The sequence below is a fragment of the Melospiza melodia genome, chromosome 4, assembly GCF_035770615.1.
Source record: "Melospiza melodia melodia isolate bMelMel2 chromosome 4, bMelMel2.pri, whole genome shotgun sequence".
NCBI classification, from domain to species: domain Eukaryota; kingdom Metazoa; phylum Chordata; class Aves; order Passeriformes; family Passerellidae; genus Melospiza; species Melospiza melodia.
This window is the reverse complement of record NC_086197.1, coordinates 96,145,061-96,157,902: the sequence shown is the minus strand read 5'-3', so window position 1 is coordinate 96,157,902 and position 12,842 is coordinate 96,145,061. Positions and strand designations below refer to the sequence as shown.

At 39.2% G+C, this 12,842-nt stretch overlaps 1 protein-coding gene across 15 annotated transcripts in view; it reads right to left on the bottom strand.

Annotated features, from left to right (window-relative positions):
- PLEKHA5 (pleckstrin homology domain containing A5) overlaps window positions 1–12,842 on the bottom strand; it is a 156,845-nt gene that overhangs the window by 71,754 nt on the left and 72,249 nt on the right. Inside the window, exon 1 of one of the 15 annotated variants that reach the window (XM_063155667.1) lies at window positions 10,722–10,842. The exons of the other annotated variants lie outside the window; for them this stretch is intronic. The gene's annotated coding sequence lies outside the window, so the exon portion shown is untranslated. Of the gene's footprint in view, window positions 1–10,721; window positions 10,843–12,842 lie in introns of those variants that run through there. 15 annotated transcript variants of the gene reach the window in all.

Here is a 12,842-nt window from a genome sequence, read left to right as displayed (position 1 = left end):
AGTCTTTTTTCAATTAAGGTTTTTCAACAACAAGTTTGGAAAGGGGGCCGCATGGCTCCACAGGGAAACATCTGAGTGTGGTAACTAAACATCAGGGAGCCCCAGGAGAAGTGGGAGTGAAGAGACAGCCAGTCCCAAAGTGCTGACAGACCTGTAACACGTCCCATACGCTGCTGAGAACAAAGTGTTGGTGACCCTTTGCGTGCGCACACGCTTTTGGGAATGTGCAGACAAAATTCTCCTCGTTTTCTTGGCAGACAATGTAACACCTAAACTGTAGTTCCTGCTGCCACCATTTTTCTGGGCTGCTCTGAGTTTATTTTTTCAGGCAACCTGCCAGTTCTGTAAACTTTCCTTGTAAGCCCTCCTCAGCTACAGTTATAGCAGCTTTGGTATCTTTGCTGTTGCTGTAGCGGAAAGCATCTGGACATTTCTATACAGCTGACTGTAGTCCAGCTTTTATTTTTATTTTCCAAAAGATTAAGCACTGCTGCCCCAAAATTATAAGCCTTCCTCTCAATGGGACCATTCTAAACCCACACTCATATTCCAGTGAAAATATCCATATGAAAACAGCCTTTTCTCACCTGAGCAGATATGATTATCATGCTCTCATGACATATTTCCAACATAAAACTAAGTTTATGTAAGAAAGAGCAAACATTTTAAAAAACCCAACTATTTCAGAATACTAGGATGAAATACTTGCTAAAACAGCATGCACTCTATTACAGATTGAGAAGGTTTTAATAAAAAACTCCTCTTGCTAATCAAACGCTCCACTGTCAGGAAAAGTTACTGTTTTGAGAGTTCCCAGAACCTTGTGGAAGGTGTCTTTCATTCTGTAGGTAACATATCTGGGAATTTGTAAATACTGAGGCTCAGTAAGGGCCACAAAGCCATTGTGGTAATTAGTGAGATACACCTGCCATATGCCATCAATTTATGCAACATTTCATTATAGTTTAAGCCCTAGGCACAGGGTCTGACACAGTACCCTGATATCAGCACTGAAGAAGAAGAAAATGTTCGATTCTGTAAGCATTACTCTGTAGTAAAAATGACTAAGACTCTGTTTGCTATCTGAGGTAGAGTTTAGGAGAACACTGAAGTGGGTTTTAGAAGGCAGACCTGTCTGCAAGCCTCAGACTTGGAATCCCATGATCCTTCAATGGTTAACTCCCTGGGGGGATTCCAAGAACTAGAGTACCGATTCTGAAGTGAAATCCCGTAATTTTCTGAAGAGAACCAGGGTTTGGAGCAGCATGGTCCAGCAGGTGGCTTGAGGAGCAGAAACACCGCTGGATTCTCCAGTCTGGCTGCTGCTGCCTCTTCCTGCTGATGACAGGACACTCATCATCATCATCACCATCATCTCACCCTCTTCTCAGCCCCAGTGAGGCCATACCTGGAGTGCTGTGTCCAGTTCTGGGCTCCTCAGGACAACAGAGATGTGAGCTCCTGGAGGGGAGGGCCTTGGGGACGGTGGGGAGACTGCGGCATCTCTCAGGAGCAAAGGCTGAGGGAGCTGGGGCTGCTCAGCCCTGAGAAGAGACCCGATCCCTGTCTGCCCCTGCCTTCAGGGAGGGCTCAGAGCAGAGACTGTGAGGCCCAGCAATGGTGGCACAACAGGAATGGGCAGGAACTGATGCCCAGGTTCCACTGAACACGTGGAAGAACTTCCACTCTGTGGGCTGTGCCCACCAAGACTGCCCGGGGAGGTCATCTGCCTCTCTGGAGATGTTCCAGAACCATCTGCACACACTGCTGTGCCCTGTGCTCTGGGGTGACCCTGCCTGGGCAGGGAGGTGGCTGCAGATGCCCACTGTGGTGCCTTCCAGCCTGGCACTCTGTGGAGACTGATAGCAGATGGCTGAGCAGCTGATGTTTTCCAAAATCTTGCTTCCCTGGTGCAGCAGGGACACTACAGCCTCTCCTGAAGAGGTAGAGAGGGTAGAACAAGTAAAAGCTAACTTGTAGAGAGGGCAACAAAAAGCCACATTCAATTAAAAAAGACCCAGAAAAACAACCAACCCCCCCCCCCAAAAAAAAACAACCCCAAAATAAACAAACAAACAAACATGCCCCCAAAACAACGAATGCAAACAAAAAAACCCTGTTCCAATACAAAGAAAAAGCTGTCTTTGCTGCTGAAGTTTCACCACTCAGATTAGCACACTAATAAATTGGGACATTTCATTAATAGGGGTTAATGAGAAACCACTAATTGGCATTTTATTACATATAAAATATTAGAGATTTTCAGAACAAGCAATGAACCTGACTTGAATTTACAAGGGATAAACAAATCACAGATTGCATGAGCACAACTGTACAACACTACCAGAAGATATTCATCACACCAAGTAAATTAGAGATAATTGAGCTCTCTTAGTCACCCCCTCTAAAACTACAAGCATCAAATTCAGTAAAAAACTTTCAGCAAATGCTTTCATAGCTACATAGCAACTTTTACTCTTTTCTAAGCTCACTAGACAGAAAATGATCTTCACCACATTCCACTAAGTCCAGTGATGCAAGCCCTGGCCTATTTCATTTATTAAAAGCCTAAGTGAGATGTGCTCTTGACCAAGTATTAGAAATAGAAGTAGGATTTCAAAAAGCACTTCTGATTTATGCTTTCATTTCACTGTATGAAAATTAGAGATATTATACAAGAGAAGGCAACTTTAATAGCAATTCCTCTTAGCAATTTTAACCTGTTTTTCAATAATTGTATTTTGAAAAAAAAGTTAAAAATACTTCTAAGAAAAGTGAATGCAGACAATTTAAGCAGTGTAATACCTATTGATGTGGAAACAGTTGTGTATTTGTTCAACAAACTCTTCCTATGGACCTGCAAAAAAGTAAAGTTCCCAAATTTACTGAGTTACAAATCCAACAGATTGGTAACTCAATAAAATAGACAAAATAAAATTAGGAAAAAATAGAAAATAAAAATAAAAAATGAAATTAACAAAAATAGAAACAATGCATAATTTTAGTGAATTTCTACCTGAAATTCAACAACAGAATTTCATCAGACATTTGGTAAAAACACAGTGTTGCTTTGCAAATCTCTCTAAGCACATTGGGATCAAAACCCCAATATTCATTAACAGAAGTAGTTCAATACCTTATTTATCTTAAATTTTCTACCTTTGGTGACATTTCTAACTGGTAGGATTTATCATCACTCAGACTTGTTTGCTTTCTGGTTGATTTGTTTTTTGTTTTTTTTTAGTATGAATGGTGGTGAATGGTGGGTTGCTTTGGTTTTTTTGCACTTGGTTTTTTCTTAAGATTGTGTAAATCACACTAATTTTTTAATCATCTAAGCCAAGGTTATATAGAAGCTTAGCAACATTGCACTGCCTCCAGACAGCTACACAACTTCCATTTCTTGACCACTTCACATACCTGGGAATTGGCATTGTCACCACACAATCACACCTCTGGTAAACAGCCATTTTTATTCAATAAAACCACATTTCTATTAGTAACTCAGCAGAAGTTCTAAAAGAAAACCATGTTTATCAAGCACTTATATCAGAATACACCAGGTTGTAACAAGACCCTCCCTAAGTCTGCTGAGAGAGAAAAACAGTCTGGCAAACTTCTGCCAAGTCACTGTCATCTGAGAAATGATTAGAAATCTTTCTTTTAGCAATCTGAGAGAAGAAAACAGCTGAGATGTTGGTGCACCCAGTTGTCTATCAGTTGTGACTGTGGTACCTATTCAGACACATCCTGTATTTCAAGTTGTCCCTCCCAATAGATCCTATTGCGCAAGAAATAAGCACCAAGACTGAAATTTATAAAAATAATTATTTTATAAATGAACAGTCATCACTAAGGCTTTAATCACTGGCCTTCTTAAAGCCATTGTGAGGATTTAATTGAATAATCTTGGTGGTCCACTGATAGAGCATATGCAAATATGTGCAGCAGGCCCCAGAGGATAATTAATTGAAGCTTACACCATGTGTGGGCCTGCATTCATCTCAGACAAAAGCGTACAGACCCCATTAAAAATATTCATTGCCTGTGACGTGAAGTTCAAGCCCAGAGACACTGGGGGCACACAGTGTGGCACCGAGCCGGAACGCTGAACGTGCCACTCGCCATCCCCAAGGTCCCACTGAGCCTCGCCGAGCTCTCCTTCCTTGCAGTTCATTCGAGTGCAGCTTCAGGAGCTGATCATCTCAGAAAAATAACAGTATTATTGCTTTAGAACCGCAGCAAGCTGTTCTACACGTCTCCAAAAGATTAAAAATGTCAGCAACAAATGGTTTGGGATTTGTTTGACATCACAAGTAGATCAGAAGTTATCTCAGGATTTTCTCAGAAGCCTTACAACCTTTAAAACAGATCTTACACTGTTTTCTTGGAACATCCACACCTAATGCTCATTTGCTCCTAAACCAGACTAACAATGCTGGTGCACACAGAACGTATTTTAATTTACAGGTGTGGACACCAATCAGGCTTGTGGGGGAGCTCTGAGAACTAATCTAACTGCAGTGGGCCCACACATCCCTCTTTTATTTAATTTTAAGTCATCATTGCCTATTACTCACCTTGTTAACTTCAAGTATTTATAAGAAGTAGGCAGGCATTGACTGCTTTTGAGGAAAAAAATATACTGCTTTTCAGGAAAAGCATCCTTACATTATCCACAGAAAAACACCAGAGAGTATCATACTTTGATGTGGCACTCTCACAACTTAAAACATCAACACAAGTCCTTATCAGGCAGAGAATGTCAGCCCAGATGGACCCACCCATATACAAAATATCCATAATAAAAGTTATTTTGAGAAAATTAATTGATTTTTAGAACCAGTCTACCTAACAAATAGCAAAAAAAAGCAAGTCAATCTAAATACACTAAAAGATTAAATCCTATTTCCTTAAGTAATATTTTAATTCTTAACCCATCTCAATGCCAAGTTTCTTATAAAATAAATGAAAACCACAACTTAGACAGATGGTTGAAGAGGCAGCAACACCAATACACACTATCAGGTAAGGAAGCGTAGCAGATGAAGAGTAACCCTTCCTCTCTAATTAAAGTAATTGGCCTTTTAAAATTAAGGACAAAAATCTGTATAATGGGTAAACACAAATTAATTATTTCAAGTGCTATAATAAATACACTAGAATAAAAAAAAACCAAACAGATTTGTTTTTTAGAATGGCTTCATGTCAGGTGTTTTAAAGGTGACTTGGCCAAAGTAAGTACCACAAGAAAAACAGCATTTAGGTAGCAGGATATATCATCATTCAATTTACAGACGAGATTTCAGAACCGCATCTGATCAAGAGTTTACGTCTGCCACCCACTGCTTATATGCAGACTGTCAATCACTTTGATGCCTGCTGGTCTCATATAATCAAACTGTTGGCTCTACAAGTCCAGAAATTTCCACTTGACAAAAAGTATTTCTTGGCTGCCTCCCCTTGTATTTTCACATCTTCGATTTCAACACCTACACAGATTGATCTGCATTATCCTTTTACCTCATAAATGCAGAGGAACAACTACTCTTTATTTACAAAGTGAACTGTCAGCACATTTGACAGCTCTGCAGGAAAAATATCCAGCAAAAAACCATTATAATTCAGCAGTCCCCTAGTTTTACATCCTGACTCTCACAACTGTATCCTTGCCTCACAATACAACAGAAATAACAATTAATATTTATTAAAGACTTTTGCTGACCCAGCAACACATTGTGCTTCAGCAAATGGCACACCAGGTTGTTCCTTCCAAGGTTGAACTGCAGCAGCAGAGAAAACGACAGGACAAGACCTCTTGAACAGACATGATGCCTCCAATGACCTTCTATTAAATTCATACCTCAGTGACAGCCAGAGTCTGGGAGCTGGTTTTATTTCTCAGGTGGTTTTTTCAAAGTGACACGGAACTGGCTTTTTTCTCAACAGCTGACTATTGTGTAAGAACATCCTTAGCCTCAAGCACACAAAAGTGACTTTTTAAATGTGTTTTTAATGTGTTTTAAATATTTTTAATGTGAGAGCAGTTCATCTGTATGACATTTCTATGAGTGAAGCTATATGACAATGAAAAATATCCTGGTGAAGAATCAGTTCATTGAGAAACTCCTTATGGGAAGTGAAAATCAGTTTATTTCATTTGTGTCAGAGCAAGAGGTCAGGGACAGAAGAACATTGGGATCACACTCAATGTCAGTCATTTCATGGGATTTTAAAATGGGAAAGAAAACCCCATAGAAAACACCCTCTGTATTGGGTGGGAACATTAGTTTTTATAGACTTCTTTAGGAACTTGTGTAAGTTTTTCTTATATTGAATCTGGCTTTGGAAACACTTTTAAAGGACTAGTAAAATTGTACCCAAAGAAGTCAAATTAACTGCTGTTTACCATATGGAGTATTACTCAATTCTCCTCTTACCAGCAGAAAACATGAACATAAGGAAGAGATTTGCAAGGCAGGGAATATTCCTATGAAACCCAGAAGTGAAAACTCCTTCCCCCACCTTTTTTCTTTCTGGATTACACATTGTATCAGTAAAGCAGATTTTAGGCTGCATTTCAAGACTATAAAACAAGGGATTTGTTAAAAATATGTTTTTACAGTATCTCTCACCTTATATCCTCTTTGCAGAATCAGCAACTTTGGAGATGTTCCAGATCTACAAAGTAACTATGCTATGCAGAATTTTTACAGCTCTCCAGCTACTCAGTACAGTTCTACTTGTTATGTACCTTCTGACATTCAGTTGTTTCTGCATGGTTTTCTTCTGGCATGCCAAATCTTGCATATTTTTATGGGGATCCAGCCTCCAAATTTGGGTACTCCTCTTCCTAACTCCAAAGCGTGGCAAGTTTGGAGATGTGCTTATTGCCAGCAGGTTTGGAGTAGCACAGTACTTTAGAACTGGCACAAAGAGGAAAAAATCCAACACACCTGGTCATTCCTGGCTGAAAATACCCGTAGTTACTTGTTTCTTTACTTTAAATCCAGATTTCTGTGCCCACTGGAGCTCCAGGCACCACAGAACTCATGGAGCAGCAATCACAGACCATGTTTAACTCTTTATGAGCCTGGTTTTGTGCATCCTGCTCTGATGAATGTGGCAATGAAATCCCTAGAACAGGCTACTGGAGAGAGTTGTATGGACAACAATGTTACTCTTCAATGGTGGACATCACAATAAGAATCCCTTTAAGACAGAGCCTTTGAAGGTATTTTTGAATATTATTCTCCTCAGATGCAATTTGGATCTCATAAAGCAATGAATTTTAACAGCATAAGCTGGGAGAGGGGGAAAAAAAAAATCAGTTCACCAGCAATTTCTCATTCCACATGAAGAATGGGGACTAAAGTAAGTTTTGCATGTTGAAAACAAACTGTCACTTGGAGAACTCTTCCATGGAGTAGGAATTTAGAGAGTTTGGCCTTACTGCTGCCTTGGGCTGGGAGGTTTCCCATGCCTGCTGTTTGTAGGGTTGCTAACACCCAGCACACTCCTGATCCATGCCTGCCTCAGGCAGGGCTCTGAGGATGCTCTGCCAATGACAAGTCAGCAAAAAAACATCTGCCATGGTCTCCTCCCTCCTCATGCCCTTCTCCTGGAGATAATTAAGGCAGAACCACCCAAACCAAACAATCCAGCCTACTCCATACGTTTTAAAGGAACAGAAAATGCACAGGCCAGAATACACACTGGTCAAACAACTTGAGAAAAAATTTATTTTCACTTTTGTTTGGAGAGTTCCAACCCTGGAATGACTGGCATTGCCTCGTACATTTTTAATGATTTAACGCCAAGCTAAAAGCTTGATTTCATAATATTTTATGTTATAAAGGCAAACATGGTCTTTAAGTGTTTTCAGTGTTTTGCAAAAAAAGAACATTCTGGAAAGTGAAAACAGATCAATGTATGACGAAAATAAAAAAATGTTAAGTTCAAGCAATGAATTCATCAGCTTCCCCAAAATCAAGTATCAACAAGCCAACAGTGCCTTGCCATGAATGTTGTTCATATTTTTCCTCATTAGGCAGAAGGTATTTTGAGGTAAAGAATTTGTTCCATGATCATGGCTCTAAACCACTTCACTGCTCAGGTGAAATCAGAAATTTATCCCTTCCCTCTCCACCTCCCAAAATAAACACCACACATTTAAGCTTTTGAAAATTTTTTGCTGCATGACAGCTTTCACTTGTTTACTGCAAAAAATTTGTTTCTATGGCGAGGTAAGTGAATCTGCAGATGACTCTGAATGTTCACACCTGGTGTTCCAGTAGGGATCATATTATTCAGATGAAACAGGAGTTTCAATACCAGAAGAACCACGTGTAACCCCCTTTCACCAGTAAAACAGCAGACTGATACACCTGGCTCAATTTAGAGGCAAAGCCAGAAGTTTCTTTCAGTCTTGCAGTTCAGTGATACACAGCTTTAAATACATCAATATATTCCTCTGCTAGCTTATGTTAGGTAACCACATATTTAAATCAAGATATGCTTTAAGGTTTTAAAAAATTTGCTCATATTTAAGCTGCATCCTTTTCTCCTTTAAAAAAAACAAAAAACAACAACCCAAATCCTGCAAGAAAATGGGAAACTTATGAGCTAGAATGTGACTCCCATGGGTTGGAAAAATTAACTGGAAAATTCCAGCTATCACCATACCATTGAATGGAACTATGGCTCCATTCAGTTAACCAACAAACCCAGAAAGTTTCATACTAGCAGCCATGATCAAGCTAACATATGCAGTAAGCATTTCTAGACATATACTTAAGAAAGGCCCCTCATTCCATTCCCTTTTCCTTTCTGGAAAGAATTTAGGCACATTATTATGAGCTTAACTGATTAACTTAAATGCATAGCTGCATGGGGATTTTTTGCTGAAGAAAAGCAGCAAATTAGAAGTTTATGTACAATCCTAAATTCCTGTCAACAGAACAGCACAACAGCAATTTATGCCATTCAATCTATACAATTCCAAACCTAAAATGCTACCAGCACTTCATTTTTGTGCATAGCCTCTGTATTTATTTCCATCTAATAGTACATTCAGTATACCAAAAAGCACAGCACACTTGAAACATCTTTTAGGACATTTTGATATAACTGCCTATAAAAAACTATTATGGCTAAGCCCAAATCATACTAAAAAAACCCAACAAAACAAACCAGTGGTAAAACCTGCATTAAAATTTAACTTATCAAGCTTAAAGAGAAATATAAAAAAGGTGCCAAGTTGGTAAGATAAGCATCTCACAAAAATGAAACATTAAAATTTATCTAAATTCAACATTAGAATTTATTTGGGAACTAAAATGACACAGAAAATAGTTTTTCTATTCATGACAACAGAATTTAAAAAGCTTTTCCCAGAGCTCATTGTTTTTAGTTCTGGGTTGGGAGCCAAACCACCTACATGAAGAGTCAGAGCTACAAAGGAACTTCAATGCTAACAGTCATCTTCCAAATCACGTAAATCATAAATATTACATCAATTCTGCATCTGCAATACATCACCACCACACCACTGTACCACAAGAATTGCCAGTTGCTGCATTAATGAAATTACCCTAAGCACAGGTTTCTGGAAGCTGATGTATTACATCCACCCACAGCTCTGATTCAGACCATCCAAATTCTGTCTGGAATTATCTCCTGATGAAAATCAATACCTAACTTTTACTGAGATGAGTTGCAGTATTCCCCAGAATCTTCAAACAGATGAATAAGACTTTTTTTTTTGCATGTATTCATCCATCAAGACTTGTCATCTTTAAAGGAACACCAAAAGAAATCAAAACCAAAGTGACACAGCAAAACCCTGGGCTTCCCTTGCTAAATGCCTCTCTGGAGATAAGTGTGCAGTAATTTTCTAGCTATAAAACATAAAACCTTCTCAAAATTGGAATCTGACAAGATTTCCAAGTGTCACAGGACTGCAGCACTTTTACAATTAGACATTTAACTGCCAGGGAAGAGAAAAGAAGACATACATTTTATATTTCTTCTATCAAGAGAAAACAGTTACCATGAAGTGGAAACTGAAGTGGTTTTTAGTTATTTAAATCCCAAGCTACAACCAGATACTGCTTTGTGGCTTGGCTGGTGTTTTTTTCCGAAATATTTTTTATGCTGACAGATTTTGCAGCTCATTATATGACATCCCTACAGAAATAAACACCCAGCTTTGCAGGTGATACACACACAGATATATACACCGACTGGAAATGTACCTGGTTTTCTGTTTTGTGCCTTCCACAAGCCCCAAAATCACATTTGAAACCCAGCATCCAGTAACACTGCCATATGAGCTGCGTGTTAAATCAGGTACCTTACAAGTGTCTGTTTGGAAAGTACTTCCCATCCAGCATTGCAAGCTAATTAAAAAAGCTCAAATTCTGGCTACACTCAATCTCTATGACATGATTTAGCAGAGAAGCATGTCTAAATAAAAATCTTGGAAGTGAGACACAGTTACAGTAAGTAATAAACACAACCTCTACTCACAATTAGGCTTCTACTTAAAAATCTTAACTTGAACTCTACAAAGTTGTGTTCTGCTTTGCATATATATTGCGAGTTATTGAATGTTGGATTTAAAAAAAAAAAAATCTTTTAAAAAGCATTTTTTCCAAAGTGGGAGAAAATGCTTTATGTCTTAGGAAAAACAATCATTAAAATGTATAAGAATTACTCACCGGTCTCCAGAGACATGAATTCTTTAGCACAAGCTTGACACACAAACAGGAAAACAACAAGTAGGATGTGAGGGACGACCCTTTTCTCTTGGAAGCTGTTTCCCAGTGAGTGCTGCACAGCCCCGACCCAGAGGAAAAGCAACTCAGCTGTCAGGATTGCCAGACTCTGGGAAAGCTGATCCCAGAGTGATGTCACTTATTCCTGAAATGTTACTGCAGCTCCAAACTATTGACTCTCTCCTACCAATAAAATCTCATCCTCCAGATGATGGAAAACAAAACGTTTAACTACAGGACTGAGTTTCAACAGGAGATAATGGTACAGATTTTAACTGCATATCTTGAGCTCAGACAAACTATTACAGTCAGAAAAAAGTGAGAAAAAAACCCAAAACACAAAAGAAGCTCCAGATGTTATCTAAATATACTCTTCTAATTATCTCTAACCTGACAAGGGTTTTCTTTCTGGCAGCAGTAGTCAGAAAACACTCCATGAGATGAAGGGGAAGAGCAAAGACTGGCACCACAGCACTGGGCATCTGTCTACAAAGCTCCAGCTAATTCGCTGAGAACTTCTTGGGCTGGCAGAGGGGTCCTCAGCCAGGTCACCTTTCTCCCTTTTTTGACTTCTTTCTGCCTCAAGGTGTGCCCCACAAGGGAAGCTCAAGCCTCAGGATTTTGGCCAACTCCATTGGGAAACATTTTTTTGGATGGAAAGAAAAAAAAATAATAATGAGCAAAACCCATAATGCTTGTGCACTAAACCCAGGAAGGCTTAATACTGAAATAGATGTATCCAAACTACTAATGCAGCATGTGAAGCTACAAATGCTGTGAAAAACACCACAGAAGGAAAGAAATTATCACAACAGGCACTGCAGGAAATTTCTGTACCGGTCAGAAAAACCAGGGACTAATACTCTACTTTAAAAACATAAAGCAAGAAGGAGATGAAGAACATGAATAAATAATTTGGTGCATAGAATTCACTTCTGCAATAGTAAAAATCAGAGCTGCAGCTGAAGGGATGTCTGGGGTCTTCTACAAAATCCCAAATTTTAGACTAGAGCACAGAGATTTCATATTAAAACCCTGAACATCAAAGATTATCTTCAAATTAGTGTCACACACATCTTTAAATACGACAGCCCACAGATTTCCAACAGTCCTGAGCCAACACCATCCTAAATTAGAGCTGGTTAGCAACCACCAGGGCACTGTGTGGGCAAGCACCACCCTCAGTCAACTGCACGGAGGGCAGTGCCAGCCTTTCTGCACAGAGAAGGCCTGGGTTTTTGCACATTTATTACTGAAAATATGTGAGCCATAAAGAGACAAGTCTTGCAGAATAAAAAAAAAATGCAAATTCACAAGATAAACTGCTGCTTTTTAAAAAATGATCCCACACGTGCAAGATGAGAAATTCTAAGGAATGCATAAAGTAACAAAGCAGAGGGAACACAGAAGCCTTCAAAGCAAAGAAATGGCAACTCCAGTTAGAACAGCAGAAAACATTCCTCTGATAGCAATGGGAAAACACCCCAAAAGTGGCAGGCAGTCAGAAAAGGCTTTAAATGGGGATTGAAACCTCGATTTTCAGTGTGAGCAGCATCAAAAGCAGAAGCTGGGGGCAGAATGAACTAGAAATAAATGCAGGGTACAAGCTGCCATGGAAGGAGCTGGTTAAAGAGGAGCAGCCAAGTGCTCAGCAGTGCCCAGGACACTCCTGCCAGATGCCTGCTCAGAGCTAAGGGGTGAGATCATCAAACCCTTCTGTGTCAGAAAAAGGCTGGCTCCAAAACCCACAAGTGCTAAACCCCGAAGGCAAGTGACCTATTTTGAAACAATTTCACCTGTCACACTTAGAATAGCAAAAATCTGGAGTGCAAAACCTGTAAAATGCTGTTTTCCGAAAAAGTATGGAATGTGAGACTTGAGCCAAGTATTAACAATGCAGAATTAGTTGGAAAATGTAAGAGTTTTACCATCAGTCTATGGTAATGCCAAGCCATGCACTGTATTTCAAAATGGGACTGGATGGATTCATAAATTCAAGTTCTATTAATCTGATAATTTTTAAAATTAATTTTTTTCAGACTTAAATACAAATCACCATGGGTG